The sequence below is a fragment of the Stegostoma tigrinum genome, chromosome 2 (assembly GCF_030684315.1).
Source record: "Stegostoma tigrinum isolate sSteTig4 chromosome 2, sSteTig4.hap1, whole genome shotgun sequence".
In the NCBI taxonomy this organism is placed as follows: domain Eukaryota; kingdom Metazoa; phylum Chordata; class Chondrichthyes; order Orectolobiformes; family Stegostomatidae; genus Stegostoma; species Stegostoma tigrinum.
In genome coordinates, this window is record NC_081355.1 from 103329678 (window position 1) to 103352439 (window position 22762).

Genomic DNA, 22762 nt, shown 5'->3' on the forward strand with positions numbered 1-22762 from the left:
GAAGACTTCCATTTTACCCCAACTTCTCTGTATCTTGTCTTACAGAATCGTAGAATCCCAATAGTGTGGAAGCAGGCCAGTTAACTCAAGGAAGCCAAGAAATAGACTTTTTTCAAAACTTCACCAATGCTCTCGTGCAATCTCACCCACCTATTCCCAAATTTCTGTTCCAACCATTTCCCAGTGCTTTGTCTGGGCCTTGCATCCATAGCTGTCCACTAACTCTTCATAAGAACCCACCCACTCCTGGCATTGATTCTCACGACAAAGACAACTGTTATCATCAAGTTGTTTCCTACCTACCTATCAGGTTCCTACAAGTGCCTTTTGCAATGTTCCTTCTCACTTCTGCCAGAACTGTTTTTTCCCCCAGATAAAGTGCTGCATTAAACAGACAATCTTTGATGTTATGGTCAAAGCAAGAAAAACAAGACAGAAGCAGAATAGAAAAATCTTTTTAAAACTACATACAAGAAATGCAGAAGACCAGCAGAATTAGCAGCATGACAAATAAACAAACAGCTTACCCTTCAAGACCATGAACAATGACATGGAAGATTTACAATATTTTGCCTCAAGTTTAATTAGATAGCGTCGGGTAGAACTTCATAAAGCTTCACTTAAATGAGGTGTTACCATTAAAATAGGGGTCTTGGGGTACACTGCTTCTTGACACACACAGATGTTAGTAACACATCTCCGCCACTAATACCACTCAATTAAAAAAAAGACAGATAGCCTGTTGCATGGGAGTCCTCTCAAGAGCACAATAAAACATTGAACAAAAAAAATTTAAGACTTATAGGAGGGCTTCTGTGCCAAGAAACACAGATTTATGGGTCAAAGGTCCAAATGTAATGAGTGTCATTTAAAACAGCAAACTGCCCATCAAGTCAATGTTCTGAAGTTGTTAAACCCTGTTCCTAAATATTCCTCTAGCTCCATCTGCTGCTCAAAATAATAATCAAGCTAAATTTTAAAAACTGACATAATTCCCTTACGCTTTACGAACCACCACCAACACACCCTCCCATTACAAGGTCTGGTGCAGAACAGGGTGGGTTTACATTTCTTCAACTAAGGCCATCCAGTGACATGGATAAATCAATGAAATTACACTGTTGATGGATTAGACCACTTTGAATCAATTAGATGGACTCAAATATGGGTATCATATCCTTTGACAAGGAATGCAATGAAGATTTGCTAACTCTACATGGGACAACAAACACATATACAGAGGACTCTGAAGAAGGATCACGAGAAATGTTAATTGTGCTCTCTCACACAAATGCTGCCAGACCCGCTGAGTTTCTCCAATAATCTGTTTTTGTAACAGGTCACGTGTGTTGTATTTTCATGGAGATGGGTGTTTTTTTTTGCATTATCTGCATGAGTTCAGTTAGGGGATAGACAACATGCAAGAGTGCAGAAACAACAAACACACTGCAGCAGCTTCAGGTCTTGTTTAGTTTGGAGCTCTTCAGAAGTTATGAGATAAAGCCAACCTACACACCAAGTAGGGTAAATGCATAGATTTATAATTTAAAAGAAAGCACAACATTCGTAGTATAGCCTACAAGTTCAAGTCAGTATTTAATATAAAGCAGAGTAGGAAATGAAAAAAAAATAGAAGATTTAGCTTGCCATTAAAGAGGCATGCAATAATCCTCAATAAAAGTTAGTTGGGAGCTCTGGTAGTTAGCAGCATGGTTACACAGTTTGCAGCTGTAGCTGACAGCTATAAGTTTTAAGCATTATAAAGAAATTGCAAGGAGGCTGGAACTGTAGAATCAGAGTCGTGGGGTCAATAAAGGAAATGGAGGGTTGTCAGCCAAAAGTCAAACAACACGTTAAATACTCGTGTACTTTGGAGAATAGCTGATACTGAAAAAATAAATCAGAGTGAATTCCAGGACAGCTGTGACACACCATTTTAGTTGGTCCCATTAAAACTGAACTAACTAACCTAAAGATTTTTTAAGGAAAGACTGACTGGGGAAAGACAGTTTAAAACACAAGTATTAACACTGCTTAAGAATGTGTGAAGCTGGACGAATACAGCAGGCCAAGCAGCATCTCAGGAGCACAAAAGCTGACATTTCGGGCCCGAAGCATCAGCTTTTGTGCTCCTGAGATGCTGCTTGGCCTGCTGTGTTCACCTAGCTTCACACTTTGTTATCTTGGATTCTCTAGCATCTGCAGTTCTCATTATCTCTATTAACATTGCTTATTCTGCTTCAGAGATTTTTTTGAATAAAATTGTGAGTTTTTAACATTCATGACATTTGGACAAGGCTAACCAAGCCAGCATTTATTGTTGATCCCTAGTTGCCCTTGAGAAAGTGACATTCAGTTCATACTTAGAGATAATGGGAACTGCAGATGCTGGAGATTCCAAGATGATAAAATGTGAGGCTGGATGAACACAGCAGGCCAAGCAGCATCTCAGGAGCACAAAAGCTGACGTTTCGGGCCTAGACCCTTCATCAGAGAGGGGGATGGGGAGAGGGAACTGGAATAAATAGGGAGAGAGGGGGAGGCGGACCGATCCCAGGCCCCAAGATGACATTCCACATTAAGCAGAGGTTCACCTGCACATCTGCCAATGTGGTATACTGCATCCACTGTACCCGGTGCGGCTTTCTCTACATTGGGGAAACCAAGCGGAGGCTTGGGGACCGCTTTGCAGAACACCTCCGCTCAGTTCGCAACAAACAACTGCACCTCCCAGTCGCAAACCATTTCCACTCCCCCTCCCATTCTCTTGATGACATGTCCATCATGGGCCTCCTGCACTGCCACAATGATGCCACCCGAAGGTTGCAGGAACAGCAACTCATATTCCGCCTGGGAACCCTGCAGCCATATGGTATCAATGTGGACTTCACCAGTTTCAAAATCTCCCCTTCCCCCACTGCATCCCTAAACCAGCCCAGTTCATCCCCTCCCCCCACTGCACCACACAACCAGCCCAGCTCTTCCCCCCCACCCACTGCATCCCAAAACCAGTCCAACCTGTCTCTGCCTCCCTAACCGGTTCTTCCTCTCACCCATCCCTTCCTCCCACCCCCAGCCGCACCCCCAGCTACCTACTAACCTCATCCCACCTCCTTGACCTGTCCGTCTTCCCTGGACTGACCTATCCCCTCCCCACCTCCCCACCTACACCCTCTCCACCTATCTTCTTTTCTCTCCATCTTCGGTCCGCCTCCCCCTCTCTCCCTATTTATTCCAGTTCCCTCTCCCCATCCCCCTCTCTGATGAAGGGTCTAGGCCCGAAACGTCAGCTTTTGTGCTCCTGAGATGCTGCTTGGCCTGCTGTGTTCATCCAGCCTCACATTTTATCATCTTCAGTTCATACTTGGTAGGTAAACCCACAATTCCATTAGGGAGAAAGCTCCTGGAATCTGGTGGCGTAGTGGTCTTTAAAATGTTAATTGTCCCCAAGAGGATTCCAACACTCAAGTTCAAATAATTAAACAGAATAATGAAAGAAGCCAAAATCTTGTTACATGTATTTTATCTTCATTTCTTCCAAGAGTATTCCGAGGACAGAAAACAGAGTTAATATTTCAGGTCCAATGATCCTTGCACTCAAAATGTTAACTGTTTTATCTCCACAGACATGGCCAGTAATTTCTGTTTTTCATTATGATTTCTGCAATTCTTTAGTTTTTTTTGTTCTCTTCCTTCCTAATTATTTCATGACATTTCCATTTTCTTCTTCTTGCCTGATTGGCTGCCTTTTAAGCAGGAGTATGTGATCCATCTGATGTCGCCTTCAAATTTGTTCATCTCATTTCAACTGCACGTTATCAACTTCACTTGTGTTTAGAAAGTCCCACTGGTCTTTTCTTCTTGCCTCACACGCCTCGTTACCTGCTGCCTCCAAAGTATGAATTAAAACAGCTTTGTTGACTCAGTTTTCAGTGATCTTGGTACTGTCCTAATTTCTTCCAAAGACTCTGGTTTCCAATTACTTTGTGATGAATGCCTAACCAATTATTACCAAGCATGATGTGCGATATTCTTGAAAACATATTGGGAAATAATGCTAGGTTCAAGAATTTCCTGTTGCTGGCGTAGAGCCAATAGTGGCAAAAGATATTGAGATTGAAGCAAAACAAAAATAGCTTCACTACTACTAATTACAGATTTCAATGTTCAACAGACGAATGTTGGATTGCAAACAATGCACACAGATTATCCACTAATGTTTATCAAGAAGATAGGGAAAAATGCTCATCTAATTACAGAAATGTAAGACAATTGATGGATTAAGTAATTGGGTAAACTGGGTCAAACTGTTCAGTGTAGAGAAGTAAGATCAGTTTCTTTGAAATGTGAGAAGGTAAACTGGTGTATTTTTCAAGTGGTGAGAATTTAGGAACTATAAGGGAGCAAAGAGTTTATGATGTTCTCAGATCACAAAATGCTAGCAGCTACAAAAAGCAATGGCTAATGAATCTGAGATAACAAAGTTTAGAGCTGGATGAGCACAGCAGGCCAAGCAGCATCTTAGGAGCAGAAAAGCTGACAGGCCTAGACCCTTCATCAGAAAAAAATTTACATCCCCCTACAGATTCTGTCAACTTCACCACTTGCCTTCCCACTGTTATTGGGTCTTGCGCAAGCTTGGCTTAGTATATTCCCCTCATGCAAATCAGTAACATATATTGTAAATAACTGCAGCCCCATGATACCTGTGAAACTCCATCAGTTACATTTTGCATCCCACATGTGCTCCTCTTATTTCAAATCTCTCTTCTATCAGTTGCCCAGAGAACACAGCAAATGGACAGAAATGGCATTGGCAGAGAGAGCAAGGAGGGAACAGGGAGAATTTCAGGAGAAACAGCAGGCAAATTTTGAACTAATGCACAAAACCTCTGCCTTCATAACTCTGGATAGGTTATATAAGTGTTGATTCATGCCATTTGGACGCCAAAGTGTTTGAGTCATGCCTGACAGTGACAGCAATATCCAACTGTATAAGTAGACTATGTCTACCTAAATGACTGCCTGATACAAAGCAAAACCTGAGAAACACAAATGCTTTTCTGGAAAATAGACAGCTGACATAGTGATCAACCTCACAAAAGACTAAGTTCACCAAGGCACAAGTCACCTACCCTTAACTATAACACTTAAAACATCATCCACACTGTTAAGAAAATGAAAGTGGAGATACACCCTGCTCAAAATTGGAGATCTATCTAGCACTAAAAAGCTAATTAACCAAGGCTAGAAGAATGAATAGATGTGTGCACGTGCCTGTTTTTAAACTTAGAAAGAGGGATGTACTGAAGATCTGGAATAGTGTGCACAGTTTTGGTCTCCTTATCCAAGGAAGTGGTTAAGGCAAAAACATGGACTATTTTCAAGGAGGAATTAGATAATAGTTCTTCGGGTTAAAGGGATCAAAGGGTATGGTGAAAAAGCAGGAACAAAGTAGAGTCAGATAATCAGCCATGATCACACTGGATGTCCAAGCAGGACTCAAGGACTGACTGACTGACTATGCTTATGTGGAAACAGACAATACTCCGTTTCAGCATAAAGTAACACCTTGCGAACCTGTGTGTTTTTCCCCCCCCCAGGAATATACAAACAAGGGGCTACAACCTAACTGCAACACTGGCCAGGCACCCTAGTGCATGGACGATTTACACTCAGATTGGCTGCTGCATTTCTGCACATAACAGCAGTTATAAAATCTACTAGCTGCAGCTAAGGAAGATTTTAAGTGTAGATTCTTTTGTGTCAACTGACTTTTGTGATATTATACATGGCAAGTCAGAAAACATGATCTTAGTCTTTCCTATCTTGACTGTCACCTGTTAATTTCTGTAATTTTCTCCATAGAGTCTTCTAGGGTTGGTAGGGAGGAAATCACCACCTCAACAAGTCTCCGCTACCCCACAATGATCTTCCTAACTCCAGGCATTCTTGCCAATTCTTGTCAACCCTATTAATTCAATTCCCATCATAACCTCACTTATTCCCCTTTGGGGTCTGGCTGACAAAAAGGTCCCTTTGCCAAACCATTTTCTTTTTTCCCTCTTGCAATGTTTCGCTTGCTTTCAAAGCTTAAGTAAAAAAAAAACAGACTGATGAAAATGCCACCATCTACTCTTTGGTCACAGAAGCAATTAGAATCGGTTTACTACTTATTGTTTAAAAAACATTTGCCATTTCTGATGATCAACAGAACAGGATACAAAAGGTACTTAAGATTACTTCAAAAATTTGGTATGCTTTTAATTATTAGAATTATCATTTTAAAAAACAAGATTCCAGGAATTAGAACACTACAATTTTTACTGCCAGCTGTCCTGTTCTGTTGTGTTTCACTTCACATTTCAACTCAATGACATCATCTGCCTTTAATTACAAAACCAACACTTTTAATTAAAAGTAGAAGTAGGTCTGCCTGATCATTTGATAAGATCATGGCTGCTTTATTTGGGATTCAAATTCCACTTTCCTATTTATTAAGCGAGAGAAGATTCGAAAAGATTTACCAGGATGTTGCCAGGAATGAAGGGTTTGAGCTCTGAGGAGATGCTGAATAGGATGGGCCATTTTTTAAAAAAAAACTGAAGAGTAGGAGTTATGGGGTGACGTTATAGAGGTTTAAGATCACAAAGGGTAGGCTTAGAACGAATGGCATGAGTCTTTTCTTTCGGGTGGGGGAATTTCAAGACTAGGGAGCATACTTTTAAGGTGAGAGGAAAAAGATTTTAAAAAGATTTTTAGATAGTGTGGTTTAAGTGTGGAATCCAAAGGAACTGATTGATATGGATACAGTTACAACACTTAAAAGACGCCAATTGGACAAACACACAAATAAGAAACGTTTGGAGGGATACAGGCCAAGTGCAGGCAGGTGGGACTAGTTTGGTTTGGGATTATGGTCAGCATGGACTCGGACTGAAGGGTCTGTTTTCGTGCCATATGACTCCGTGACTATGATTATAACCTTTGATTTCACTGAGCAATGGTGCACTTTGGGCACAGTCGTATCTTATAAAATGATAATGGACGAAAATTAAAGTCACAAATAGTACAGAATTTGGATACCGAATTTGTACTCATCAATGCTTGTACTCATAAACTAGCTTCATTTTGGTCAGCACCAAGGTCACTCAGCTCCTGATCTCAATACAGCTTAGCTAAAACATGTACAAGAGAATCTAAATTCCAGAGGTGAGACTAGACCGACTGCCCTTGACATCAAGGAACTAAGCAAAATTGAAGCCAAAGGGAATCAAGGGTGAAACTCCCCATTTCTTCAGATCATAACATGTGCAAAGGAAGGCAGATGTGAGATGGTCAGAGGTATGTTATCACAGCTCCGAAGCAACTCTGCGGGCATGCCTCAGTGTACTGTCCTGAGTCCAACTGTCTTTAGCTGCTTCAACAACCTTCCCTCCATCACAATGTCAGAAGAGGGGCTGTTTCCTGATGGCTGCACAATGTTCAACACCATTTGTGCCTCCTAAGATACAGAAGCACTCCATTTCCAAATGTAGCAAGACCTCGACAATGTTCATGTTTGGACTGAAAACTGACAAGTAACATTAGCACCACCAAAGTCCAGGCCATGACCATCTCCAACAAGAGAAAAAAAAACCCACCAACCTTAACATTCAATGATTTCATTTGATTTGATTTATTGTCACATGTACCTAGGTACAGTGAAAAGTTTTGTTCTGCATGCAGTACAGACAGATCATACCGTACAAAGTGCATTGTGTGATTGAACAGAGTAAGGAACACAATGTTATGGCTGCTGAGGAGATGCACAAAGAGCATAATCAACATTACATTTCAAATTTGAGGCCCATTCAGAAGTCTAGTAACTGTGGGGAAGAAGCTGTTCTTGCATCTGTTGGTTCGTGTGTTTAAGTTTTTGTACATTCTGCCTGATGAAGAGGGTGGAAGACACTATAACCGGGGTGTGAGGTGTCTTTTGATTATGTTGGCTGCCTTTCTGAGACAGTGAGAAGTATAAATTAAGTCAAAGGATGAAAGGTTGACTTGCATGATGGACTGGGCTGTGTTCACAACCCTGTAGCTTCTTACAATCCTGGACAGAGCAATTACCATACAAGCCATGATGCATCTGGATAGAATGGCTTCTATAGTGCATCTACAAAAAACTGTTAGTGTCTTTATGGTCATGCCAAATTTCCTTAGCTTCCTGTGGTAGTAGCAGAGGTATTGTGTTTTCTTGACCATCGCATGGGGTGCACCAGGACAGATTGACGGTGATCATCATTCCTCAGAACTTGACACTCTTGACTACCTCCACCGCAGCTCCACTGATGCAGATACGGGTGTGCTCTCCACCTTGCTTCCTTAAGTCAATGGCCAGCTCTTTCATTTTGCTGATGTTGAGGGACCATACACTTACTCTTTCCTGTATTGTCTCACCTTTGTTTGAGATCTGGTCTACAATAGCAGTGTTGTCAGTGAACTTGTAGATGGAGTCTAGGCAGAATTTAACACAGTCATGAATGCAACAGGGAGTATAGTTAAGGGGCTGAGTAAGCAGACTTGCATGGCACTGGTGTTGAACACCGTCATGGAGACGCTGTTGCCTATTCTCATGGATTGCAGTCTGTGGGTCAGGAAGTCAAAAATCCAGTTGCAGAGGGTGGAGCAGCAACCTAGGCCTCAGAGTTGAGATTAGTCTGGTTGTAATTATAGTGTTGAAGGCAGAGCTGTAGTCAATAAGTAGGAGCCTGACATAGATAACCTTGTTATCCAGACGTTCTACGGAGGAGTATAGGGCCACAGAGATGGTATTTATCTTGGACAAGTTGTGATGTGGGCAAATTGCAAAGGATCAAGGTAGGCTGGGAGGTTAGAGTTAATATGAGCCATGGTTCATGAAACGCTTCATAATTATGGAGGTCAGAGCCACTGAGCAGTAGTCATTCAGGCACACTGCATGAGTTTTCTTTGGCACCAGGATGCTGGTGATCTTCTTGACCATCACAGAATTCATTACCACAGAATAAAGGAATGCCAACGTAAGAGTGAGTTGAAGTGGTTCTTTTGCCCCTCTTCGAGGGTCTTTAGAGCTCTTTGCCACAGAGAGCTATAAGAGCAGAGTCCTTGCATACATTTAAGACTCAAATATAATGATTCTTGATTAGTAGATGAACAGCATTACAGGGAAATCCAGGAAAGTAGATGCGAGGAATGTCCGATCAACCATGAGGGGCTGAATGGCCTATTCCTGTTCTTGTTTCTGATCTTGCTAACATTCTGAGGATGACAAATGGCCAGCAACTGAATGGAAGTAGCCATATGCTATAAAGGTCAGAGCCTAGGAATCCTGCATGAGCCAAAATAATTGAATAGTTTTATCTAGCAGCTGACAGTGACATAGCAAGCTGAATGCACTTCTATAGCACTGCATGGCTTTGAACTTCACCATCGTGCCTTACCTGCATCCTTTTTGCAGACAATGAGACATGATTACATCCTCGCTCTACAGCACAAAACATGTATAAATTTTATCTGCATGAGGCTCTCCAACACAGTTCTAACAGAAAATCATTGCAGCTATATTTTTGGTCAAGTTACTGATCTGAAATGCAACTATGCTGGGCTTAATGTTACACCAAGCTGTGAGAAAACTAAGGAATTAGGGCAAGACAAAACATAAAAGTTATTACTATTAAATGCTGTGCCAAACAGAAATTGTGTTAAGATAAAAGACTGTAAATGCTGCAAATCTCACATTAACAGAAAACACCATAAATACTCAGCAGGTCAAACAGTATCGAATGAAAAAGAAAAGTAGGATAAACACTTCAGGTTGCTGAAACGTCAACCTGAGAGAAAGATTTATTGTTTTTCTCTCTCCACAGATGTCATCTGACCTGTTGAGTATTTCTGTTTTATTGGTTTTCAGTATACAAGTTACGTTAAATTTTGTGCAGTACATTAGTTACACCACAAATTTAGTTCAACAAATGGGTCGAGTCTCCTCATTTAAAATAAGATATAAAAAGGTAACAGAGAAGATACAAAAAGATCTACAATGAAATCACTAAGAAGTTACACCTATCAGGAAAGAGTCAACAGGTTGGGAGTCTTTCTCCAGGAAAAGGAAAGATGGTCCAACAGAAATTTTTAAAATAATTTTAGGGGAAACAGGGCAAACAGATGAGATTCCTAATTGCAAGTAATCTAAAACAAAGATCAGGAGACATTAATAAATTCAACAAAGAATTCAGAAAAATATTCTGAATAGTAGTTATAATATGAAAATTGCAATCTCCAACTGGTTCAGGTGAACAGCATTGATATATTTAATGGGAAACTAGGTAACCACAAGTATTGTTGGATGCAATGTTAGGATCATAAGTAGAAAGGGTTTTCTTACCAAATGGATTATGTCTCCAATTCAACTTCATTAATTCTATTCAAATAGTTATGTAACTCTGTAGTTACAAATAGATTTTTAAAAAAACTTTAGATTCTCCACAAATAGATTATAAAGAATGTCTATACTTCACATTGTGAATACAACATGCCTTTACATAATCATCTGATGCTCGACGATGGGTTCTGTGCCTATTCATTGGCAAATAAGTCCATGACTGCGTTTGCACCCCACGATCAACATAGTTCTGAAAAATAAATGTTTAGAGCAAAGCACTTATTTTTGGGTGGAGTGTAAAGACAAAGTGATTCTGGTATTGAAGTAAAACAAGTATAAAATATTCTGATTCCATCAAGGAGCATCGGATCCTTCCTTGATGAGTCAGCAGCTCATACCTTACTTATGTAGACAATGGTTAATACTGAATACGGACATGCCTAGTAAATGGGAAGAATAATGCATTATTTATGTAGTACTTTGTGATTCCATACCAGCTCAATAGAAGGTACTAAACAATTTTTTCATTGAATCACACACCACCATGCAAGATACAAAATGGATACTTGGGACATTAACCAAATGCCAATTCTCAGACTTCCAATCAATCTCACTTCCTTTTATCCCCATAGCTCTACAAATGGTTTCTTTTAAGTATTTCCCAATTCTATTTAGATGCTTCCTCCGCTTTCAGATAGTACATTCCAGACTAGGCATCTTAACATATGGGATGCTCTGTCTTGTAAATAGGAACAATAAAAAAAATATTAACTTTCACAAACCTCTGGTCAGTGTTACAGTTAGTTACATGAACCAAAGGTCTTGGGATAAGCACACAGGCTTACAAGAATGACTTCAAGAAGTCCCTCATCCCTGCTGAGTGGAGCAAGTTGGGATTGTTCTTTCCAGCAGGAAAATGGCATGATATAACACAGGCACTCAATACTGAGGAATTTTTAAAATTGTTTTGTTTCTACTGCCATGTGGATTAGCACCCTGAGATAATTATACAATTGTTGACCAAAGCAAATGTTATTACTTTTGGGATGCGATAATTAAAATGGTGAAAGCATTTCAAAGGGCAAGTGGACTTGAGGAGGACTAATTTGTAGAGTTACAGTTGAAAAAGTGGAACTTAGGGCTAAATTTAATGGCTCTTTCAAAAAGGCTGACATTGGCATGAAGGGCAGAAAGTTGTCCTCAAGATTCTAACAATCACACCCTAAAAAATCTCTCCACCAGTACCCTATGAGTTTTTTTTGTCAACTACCTCAAATATACTTCCATCATTAGTTACAGAAACCCACACTGATAGAAACAGTTTTCCTCATTTACTGTATTAAAATCTTTCATGTCTTTTGGAAAGCTAAAAATATTCCTTAACTTGCTCTTTAAAGAGCAATCCTGGCCACATTTTCTTTCGACCGGAGTTCCTGTATCCTTAGCATTACTGTATGGATCTCCTCCCCTCACCCTTTCCAAGAACTTGGTAAAGTAAGATAACCACTGATATAAATAATTTAAGTACTTTACACCATAACTTCTTTGCTTCATACTGTATTCTTTTAAATCCTGTATGTAAGGTCAAACTATAAAACATTTTTCAGATATGTGTTGCCTTTAGCAAATTCATAAATGTATGGAATATAAAATTAACCTGGAAAAGGGTGAGCTTCATTACTGACCAATCTGGAAATAATCTTGTGTAGGGCAAGGACATGGCTTTGGGTGCTTCATATCTCCCTGCATTAAAGAGGAGGATGTTGTCAATGCTGAGTGCAAAAGAAAAGTTCGAGAAATTGAATTGGGTACAAACAAAAAAGGTACTCAAAAAAGATTAGCAAAGTCGAAAGACTACCTGGTCCAGGTGACATAGTAAGTATGGTGAAAGTGCACTTTTATAGTGGCATTCACAGCAATCTCTTCTTTAGCAAGTGAGATACAAAGCACTCATTTGGTATCTTAACTTGCCCTTTGCATCAGTGGAAAGATTTATTTTGGGTGCTGATTAAATCCCACCTTTGATCAACTTGTTGCGGTAATGATTCTTTAGTTGTCAATCTACTTACTGCTCTGTTCTAGCTCTTAGAAGTGCGTGCTAAATCCCATACTCCCACTTTTGCCCATAATCCTTCAGGGCCTTCATCCTCAAGCACTGTTACAACTCAGTTTATTTTTGAAATTAATTTCCACAACATCGTAAAGCATCCTAAAACTAATGCTGTCTCTCATCTCCACTTAAGCTCTTCCCACCAATTTTAAATTGATCTCTTCTATGATCCATTCAAAGAAACAGCCTTTCCTCTACGTAGTCTAACAAAAACCCCGCCATCTTCATAATCATTATTACATCACCTCTTAATTTTCTGTTCTGAGGAGAAAAATTCCAAAATTTTCTCCTGAAATTCTCCATCCCTGCTAATATCTTGGTGACATTCCTCTGGAGCCTTTGAGGTCTTTCACAACTTTCCTCAAGTATTTTGCATAGAATGGTCTTTAATAGTCTTCCTGAGGCATAACCAGATATGCCTCGATTTATAAGCCCAAGTAAACATTTAAAGAAACTACCTATACCACCTTTATGTTTTTAACTATATGAATATTAGCAAGTAGCTAATTTACAGAACATGTTGCCATCTTTAAAGTAATAACTTACTTCCTAGAAAATTATTGTTGCAAAGGTAAGCTAATTAAAATGTTGGCTTTAGTGATTACCAGGACAACTAAAGAAATGGCAGTTCAGAAGGTTACCTGTTTGTTTAATAGAGTTAGAACAGAACAGATAGAGCTACCACAGCACATGGCATTACTCAGCTACAAAAATTGTAAACCTTGGATAATTAACCAAAAGGCTATCATGAGGACAGTCCACAGCAGGCCAAGTCATTATGGCTGTGATGGACCTTAGGAACGGTACTTGGTTTCAACTTATCCAGGTGTTTGCTCAGAGAAATTATTTAGTTCCAGTGTGGACACCGTGTAGTTTGAAACGTATTGACATTGGCTGTGTTCTACCAATGAGAGTTTCCTAGGCCTGCACTGCAAGCAGAGTAAGAATAGAACTACCTCGGAGTGAGTAATGCTTAGTTTGAATTTTGGGAGGGAGGGAGAATAGAAAACGGAAGATTGCATGGCTTGCAATTAGTGGGAGAATCTACAATGGCCCCTACATAATCTTCAGCCAACGAAAGGAACATGCAGATTAACTTGGTATTATTAGTCTATAACTAGAACAAGGGATGGAGGATCCACAAGCAAGGGAGTTGGCCTAAGAACAGCTGGAGTCAAGGAAAATTCTCACAGAACTGCAGTGTTGTATACTTATAAGTGGTCTCTATACCAGCAAATAACCTAAGATTGATAGGTCTTAAGAAAATATTTTGGGGCAGTATGAAGTAAACAAATGCATTATATAGGTAATTATTAACCACATTGTTAACTAAAACTACACCACTATTTACTTAATTTTTTACATATAAAATTACCGTGTTTTGTTTAAAAAGATGTGAAATCCTCTGGCATTGTTTGACTGGGTAAAACACAGTTTTCTGATTTTTCTTTAAATGTTAATGTTCCTAAACAGATCATTAACAACACCAAGGTGTCTGCACTCATGTAACTTGCAATGCACTGTCTTTCAATGGTGCATAGCTTCATACTTTACATTGAATTGCAACTCACGTACTTCTGCCCATTTCACCACCTTTTATCATTTCAAGTCTGCAAATACACAACTCCCACAACTATTAACACTGTAGACGATACAAAACTTAAGACAGCTTCCAAATCAAAATCTAGGTCTTCAAAATTAGAGAATGCACCCAAAACCGATCTTCGGGGAACATGATTGCACCTAACTCCCAGTTTCCATTCACTCCCTGCTTCCTATCAATGAACCAATTCAGTATCCACATGACCTCCATTTTCTGTGTTGTACGTGATCAACTTCCTTTTAAGTCCACATAGATATTTATCTACTACATCAATTTTTTGTGGTCACTAAAGAATTCAAATAATCAGAACTAACTTATCTTTAATTTAATCGTGTAGTTCTCCATGCTCTTCCAAAAGGAAGTAGTACATTCAATGCCATTTACAGTAATCTCTCCAATTACTGGAGGTTAGGCCAACTAGCCTATAGTTTTCTTTGTTATTCCATTCCACTTTCATGAACAGTGGTAGCAGCAGCCCTCGAGTCACAGAATCATAGAACGTACAACACAGATGCTCATAAACGTCAGCTTTTGTGCTCCTGAGATGCTGCTGGGCCTGTTGTGTTCATCCAGCCTCACATTTTATTATCTTGGATTCTCCAGCATCTGCAGTTCCCATTATCACTGCTCATTCAGTCCACTGTGTTCACACCTGCAAGAGCAATTCTATTAAACCTTGTCTGCAGAAGGCTCCCGTGATGTCACATTTTCCGTCCTCAAGTGCTTACCTAATTCCCTTTTGGAACTTCAATTTCATCTACCTCCACGACACACTTCACTAACATAATTAAGATTCTAAACACTCACTGTATAAAAATTTTTTCTTCTTATCCCAACAAGATGTTTTGCTGGAGGAACACAGCAGGCTAGACAGCAGAGAGAAATTCTCCTGATGCTGCCTGGCCTGTTGCGGTCCTCAGTTCCACAGTGTTATCTCCGACTCCAGCACTGGCAGTTCTTATGATGTCCAAGATATATTGCTGATCATTTCAAGTCAGCGTCCTCTGGTTCTTAATTCTTGAGCCTATGGGAATGGTTGCAGAAAAACTAATCTATCTAAATCATCAATAATTTTGAGCAACAGTCAAATGTCTTCTCCACCTCCTCCAGTTTTCACCAATCTATCCAAATAATGGAATTCCCTCATCTCTAGAACCATTCCCAAAACCTTTTCTTCAGCTCTCTAAAGTCTTCACATTTATATAAAATTGTGCCCAGATTAGGACATCATGGTCTGGCTGAGGTTAAACCAACATCATATAGGTCTTCATCATTACTTGTTTGCTTTTGTGCTTTCTATCTCAATGTGTGAAGTCCAGATCTTGTATGCCTCTTTAAAAACTTTCTCTACCTGCCTTCAGCAATTTGTGCGCACACACCCCCAAGGTTCTGTACCTGCAGATCTTTCAAAATTGTATCATTCGGTTTAGTTCTCTGGCACTCACTTCTATCCAACGAGGGGCGAAACTACAAGGACCCTTCGTCTTTCACGTTATGTTTACAAACTGTTTTAAGATTCAGTTCAATGTTGAATTCTTCTGTAGCAACTTCCTACTAGCTCCCACATTAAACTTCTTAATTCACTCCTATGCTTTCCATAAATCTTCCTAGTTCTCAAAACATCTTCTACATTACATGTTTGTAAACTATTTTCCTATTGAGCAGATAGAGCAAGTTTTTTTCTCTGCTCTTTGCATCACATTTCCTCATTGCACTGTTTTGCTTAGTTCTCTATTTTATAAAACTGATATCTACCAGAAATGTTTTTTAGTTCCATTTTAACCCATTTTCTAGGAAAGATCCCTGCAATTCTGCTTACAATGCTTCCAATTTGAACATGAACTAGTTTTTCCTTGAAAGCCTCCCATTTATTATTTTACCCGATAACCTTGGATTCCTTCCAATAAGCCAGTGGAAATCTAAGCCCAAGAACTATTCTAAACATAAAACAATTATGCAATCACTGTTTCCCAAATGCTCTCCCACACAAAAAAAGTTCCACATTTCCACTTCATTGTCAACATCCTCAGTGGGTTTGAAATACAGTAATCCAGAAAGATCTTCAATGTACACTCTAGAAGACTCTCTCTTCCCCACACAATTTAAAAGTAGACTGATTCCAGTGCATTTAAAAGAGGAGTTCTAAGAACTGAAGGCAAACAATCTCTCATTGCCAGTACTCAAGCTGAAGGCTTCAGTACAACATCACTGAATGCTTGGCAACATGTTTCAAGCCGATAAGATTAGAGAACTTTTTTTAAAATCTGCATGTGTGTTTCCGGTAAATACTTTGGAGTCAGAGTTGCACAACAAGGAGACAGACCCTTCAGTGCAATTAGGACATGCTGACTATGTTTCCAAGCTTAATTAGTCCCACTTGTCTACATTTGGCCCTTATTCAAACACTCTTTAAATGCAGTAATTGTACCTGCACCACCACTTCCACTGGCAATTCATTCCACAAACAAATGACACTGCCTAAAAGAAGTTGCCCCTCATGTCTTTAAAACTTCCTCCTCTCTCATTAAAAATATGCCCCCTATTTTTGAACTCACCCACCCTTAAGAAAGTACCTTTGCTAGTCAGCTTATCTATGATTTTATAAACCTCTAAGGTCATCCCTCAACCTCCTACGCACCAATGAGAAAATGTCCCAGCCTATTTTTATAACTCCAACCCTTCAATTCTCAGCAACATTCTGCTAAATCTTTTCTGAACCTTCTCTAATTTAATAATAGCCTTCCTATAGCAGGGCAACCAGAACTGTACACAGTACTGCAGAATGGGCCTCATTAACATCCTGCACAACCTCAAAATGATATCTGAGGTGTTTGCTAGTTTACACAAACAAGAAAACCCTGAAATCCGGAAATGACTTGGTTCCATGCGTTTTTTTTGGACTGGAATGGTCACAGTATAATGAGAACAGATCACTGCACAGCACCAGGTACATTCTACAAGGAAATCAACTGAGTTGAATTGTAATATGTGAAATATAGTGGTGGCGTGGTGGCTCAGTGGTTAGCACTGCTGCCTCATACTGCCAGGGACCAGAGTTCAATTCCAGCCTTGGGTGACTGCCTGTGTAGATTTAATATTGAATTCAACACTCTCATTCTTTCCCTTTCTTTTAGCTTCACTTGTTACCTTCTCTGTCACCAGGTTCTCTCTCCCCTCCCCTGACTCCAGCGAGACTGTCTGTTCTTCCCAGTTTGGCAGTCAGACACACATAGTTCTGCCATTCTCACATACTGATCACAGTGATTCAAGAAGATAGCTCACGAGCACCTTCTCAAGGGCAACTAGGAATGGGCAAGAAATGCTGGCCATCCAGCAATGCCCACATCCCACAAGTGAATTTTTTTTAAAAAATGCACTATCAACACTCTTTCTTCCCCGGCATTTCACGCACCCACCACTGTATAAATGCACATTTCAGCTCTGGGCAGTCATCTAGACTAGAATCATTAGCTTGATCTCTCTCTCCCCCTTGGGGGCTAAGAGGCCAGCTATGATTGCCAGCATTTTCTATTTTCAATAGAGTGGGATTCACTCAAGGTTGTCACAATATCAGCTGAACAGAACAAAACAAAACATTAACATGATGTGAATGAAGGTTCAGAAAGAGTTATTACAACCAATGCCATGTACACTGCTGAAATGTACCAAGGTATTTGAATCTGAAGTGTTTTTTTAGCCTGGAAGTTGGTCACATTAAGCAGTACTAAATTAATTTCTTTCAGTTAAAAGAAGAGGCTCTTGCAATCAAAAATCACAAAGTAGGCTTTTAACCATGCAGCATTCCAGACAGACATTCTGCCATAAACTAAATAATGCCACAAAATCATTTAAGTTAATTGCATTTATTTGATACCACAACTATGCCATAAACGTTGGATCATCTCTAAGGCAAGCTACTTGGCCAATACCTCTTCACACCACACGTAGAAAAACACTGAAAATTTGGAAAAACTCAGTAAGTCATGCAGCATTTGTGGACAGCATGAGTTAATACTTCAAGTCAATAAGCTTTCATAGGAAATGAGTTCTGATGAAAGGCATCAATCTGAAATGTGTTACGACCACACCCTAGATGAGGTTCTTCAAATTGTTGATAGGATATTCCAAACTGCTGAGTGCTTAAGTGAGAAGTAATGAAGCAGCTCTTCTTTATTCACTGACTCCTTCGGATAGTTTCAAGAAGGTCAATTTAAAAAGTATTCCTTTCCTTGCAATACCATTTGCCATTGAACTTATGTTTTGAGAAGCCAATTTAAATCACACTTCCTTGAATTAACAGAGTAAGAATGCAAGAATTATAGTAACATAATGGACATGAGAGGCTAGTCCAAATACATGGAAATTGAAAAGAAGATATGTAAAAAAGTCTCTGAATTGTGGGCAAACAGCAAGTAGTTATATGTTGAATCTCTTAGCGAAGGTTACTGGGAGCATTGATGTTGATAGCTGAACAGTGTTTCAAAAGACTTACTTTTGCAAATTGGTTGAAATTCTACAATACTGATTTCTTTTGATTATGATTGAATTCTAGTATTCACAGTAAAAGAATCATTTTATTGCCTTGTTACCTTTTAAGTAGTTTGTAGCACTCAATGAGAGAATTTCCTTACCTGCCACACAGGGCGCCAAGGGGATAGCTCAGCTGTGACCTGAACCCAAATTGTTACACTCAAAAGCATTCAGTTTGACTAATGCCTTCCAGTAGAGTCAAAACTGGCTCTTGAAGCTCTGTCCTGTGTTTTCTTCAAAGGAGAAGGCACAACTACAGTTTTGTACACGAACAGCAGGTGGGGAGCATGCCAGTAAGCAGGGGTCATCAGCCTCTCATCACCTCCAAAGTAACAAGAAGTCACAATCTAGTCTGTCTGAAGTTCCTTTGATATATTTCGTTACAGTCTTTCTTCAGTAAGCCACTTAATTTTCATTTGCTGCCATTGCTGGCTACATTAGCCTTCTTTTCAAACACATGTTTTGTGATCAGAAGCTTAAAATGTCCACTATACTTTAGTATTCTGATTGGTGGTAATGCCAAATATTAATTTTGCTGTACTGTATTGGAAGCATACCACCAAATTCCTAACTGTGTCAGAAACTGCAACTGGATAGGGAAGTTGGAAGTCTAAAAATAAAATGCATTTTATTTTGTTGAACAAAATGCCATGCTCTGGCAATGCAATAAAAATTCCAGGATGTACATTTAAATTAGGCAACGGCCTAGTGGTATTATCGCTGGACTGTTGATCCAGATAATGTTCTGGGGCCCCAGGTTCAAATCCCACACAGGCAGTGGAATTTGAAATCAGTAAAATATCTGGAATTGAGAATCTAATGATGTCAGAAAAACCCATCTGGTTCACTAATGTCTTTTAGGGAAGGAAACTGCCATCACTCTGGGCAATTGGGGATGGGCAATAAATGCTGCTTAGCCACTGACGCCCTCATTCCATTAATGGATTTTAAAAAATTCACGTAAATCACAGTGGGTAAAGAGATACTTTCATCCTAAATCAATTAGAGTCCTACTTTAAAATTGTAATTCTACAGAGAGCAATTGGTTTTCCTTGTATCTTTTTTGAATTAAGTTAACATTTGTTACAACTAGATCATCTTCACTCTTTAAAAGAGCAGTTACATACTAGATCCAGAAAAGTATACTTAATAGTCTAAAATATTAAAACAAGATGTAAAAGTGTCAAGTTATAGAAAGCAATAATCCTAATAAAATGGAACTCATCAATTCTGCACTCAAATCTAGATTTCAAAGGCAAGGAATGAGATTGCTTTGATCATGACATTCAGGCGCACGCAAACTCATTATTAATCACATGTAGACTATCTATTGAGTTAACTTGCTAATCAATATTCTTAATGCATCGGTTATCAATATAATTACTTGATGTAACTACACGAATTATAACATCAAAAACGTTGATCTGTAGTTTAAAGCTGTACTTTAAAGCTTAGAGCTGCAGATTTAGTGTGATACACTGAACTGCCTAAGCAAACTTTGCTCATATTTTAAGTTAAATTATGGCAGTTGCTCAACTTCTGGATAACTAACACTTATTAGATGCGGATTAATAATTTTTAATGCCTCCCTTGTGGTCGGGCTTCTATCTTCATGTTAAGGCAACAAGGGATTTGTTCACCTACACTGCAGATCAACGACAATCTAACTAAGAGTTAAGTAAATTTAATCCATTTCAATCCAAATCAAGTTAAATGTAATACAATTCAGAAACTACAACAGATGCAACACATTCTTAGACCAGTGCTGAGAGATAAAAATCAGTGATAATCCTTTGTTGAATGACAGGGAATTAAAGATTCAGTTAACTTGGCATATTTTATCAAGACGTCAAAACTAATCAATCATTCTTACAGCACCAATTGCATTCCAGTTATAATAGTGCAGACCTGTTTACAATTAGTCCTTCCCTCACAATTCTCTCCAATTGTCTGATCCCAGTGCAGTTGTTCCAGAAAAGCAATAACATTGAAAATCCTGATATGGGCAAATGCGCACAAATACCAAAATATTTCTACAAAAACAAATTTAATCTAGCCCATTCATATGCTTCCCTAAACCTTAATCAAATCCCGCAAATATTGGTAACAAAGTTCCAATGTGATCTGAGGTGAGTGGACAGTTTGAACTTGGAACTAGAGGCATGCAAGTTCCAGCTCGTCTGTATGAGGAGGTTTAATGATTAATTCGTCTGTATTTCAGGAGGCGTGATTTTCTTTAAGTCAGTTTGGGGAGGTGGGGGAAGACTCGTGAGCAGAGTAAACATCGAGGTGCTTATTTTTGGTTTGCAAGGATTGGGATATTCTTTGCTAAGGTGAGAAAATCCACAGCATAAGAAGCTTTTCTGTTCACCTCATTGAAGTCCTAGTTGAAGTTACATGCATGAAACCATTTCATCTTGATTGAGGATTTTCTTTAGAAAGGTCAGGAAATATGTTACCTCAGTATAAAGGTTTTAGCTGAAAGCTGCAGACCAGAGGTTTTTGGTGTAAAAAGGGCATACAGAAAAGGTATGCAGGGAGAAACTTTTCCTCTTGATGCAAGGATCAATAACGGGGGAACGACAGGTTTAAGGGAAGTCGCAGAAGGTTTAAAGGAAATATGAGGAAACACATTTTCACCCAGAGGGTTAACAGAGCCTGCAACTCACTGGGATGTAGAGGCAGAAACTTTCATAGCATTTAAGCAGTACTTAGTTATGCACTTACAACGCCAAGGCATGAGAGACTATGGGTCAATTGCTGGTGAGAGATTAGAATAGTCAAGTGGCTGCTTTTGACTGACATGTATGCAATGGGCCCAAGGGCCTATTCTAAGCTGTAAATCTCCATCAGGCAATGGTCCAGGAGAGATCATCTGAAGCTGAAAAAGTCCAATCTTAGTTATCTAACTAATCAAGGAGAAGGCAACCAAATACTGAGGGCACTGCTGCTAAGTTTGCAGATAAGATCAATAAGTGGCCTGACTCGTAATGGTGAGGAGGCAAAAGGACCTAAGCAGTGGCCAAAGAACTAGCAGAGGCTTGGACACAGCGAACATGGGGAAGAAGTTTTCATAAGCAGGAGAGACTAGGACCTGAGGGCACAACTTCAGAGTGAAGGGATGACCCTTTAGAACTGAGATGAAGAGGAATTTCCACAGCTAGAGTGACAAATTTGTGGAACTCATTGCTACAGACAGCTATACAGGCCGAGTCACCGTGTATTTATGACAACGTTGGATAGGTTTTTGGATAGTAAGGGGGAATCAAAGGTTATAAGGAGAAGGCAGGACACAGTGTAGAGAAACGTATCAACCATGATTGAATGGTGCAAACTTGATGGGCCAAATTACCTAATTCTCCTCTGATAGCTTATGGCCTCATGGTGTTGAATTTCACATTATTAGATGTGACGCACAGGGAGAAGAGAAAATAAAGAAGTGAGAGACAATAGTGAGAGGTGATTCAACCATAAACAAAGGAAGATACAGACATTCTGCTGCCATACACATGACATCAGCATGGTATATGCCTTCCTGGCACCAGAATCAAGGATGTCAGTGGTTGCAGGTCATTCTGAAGGGGCTAATGGAACTGCAAAAGGACATTGTCCAAGTTTGTACCATAGCCTAGGCAAAGAGGAGGAACACAGGGGTTCCTGAAAACAGAATATGGGAGCTTGAAAATAAATTAAAAATCAAGGCACAAAAAGTATCATTTCCATCATGAGTGAACAAGAACAAGAATAGGCTAAATAACTAAATGAACACGCAGCTGGAGCAAAGCTGTATAAAGGATTTATATGTTTTCAGACCAATGCAATGAGAAATCAACTTTGGAACAAGCTAACTATGGTTTAGCTTTGAACAACAAGATTTGAGTTGGTTGGTTCTTTAGGGAACAGCGATCACAACATAGTTGAATTTTTTATTGAGATAAAAACGTGCACATCAATCCAAAACTAAGGTCATAAAGTGAAACAAAGGTAACTACAATGATAAAAAAAACGGTGTGAATTGGCTAAATTCACTATGATGCACACCAGTGATTTGGCAATAGTTAATTATTAAAAGGAACAATTGCATGTGTTGCAGCAGATAAAACATCCCTTTTCG

The 22762-nt window shown here is 39.4% G+C and overlaps 1 protein-coding gene across 1 annotated transcript in view; it reads right to left on the bottom strand.

Annotated features, from left to right (window-relative positions):
- dazl (deleted in azoospermia-like) overlaps positions 1-22762 on the bottom strand; it is a 163521-nt gene that overhangs the window by 27809 nt on the left and 112950 nt on the right. The window lies entirely within an intron of this gene.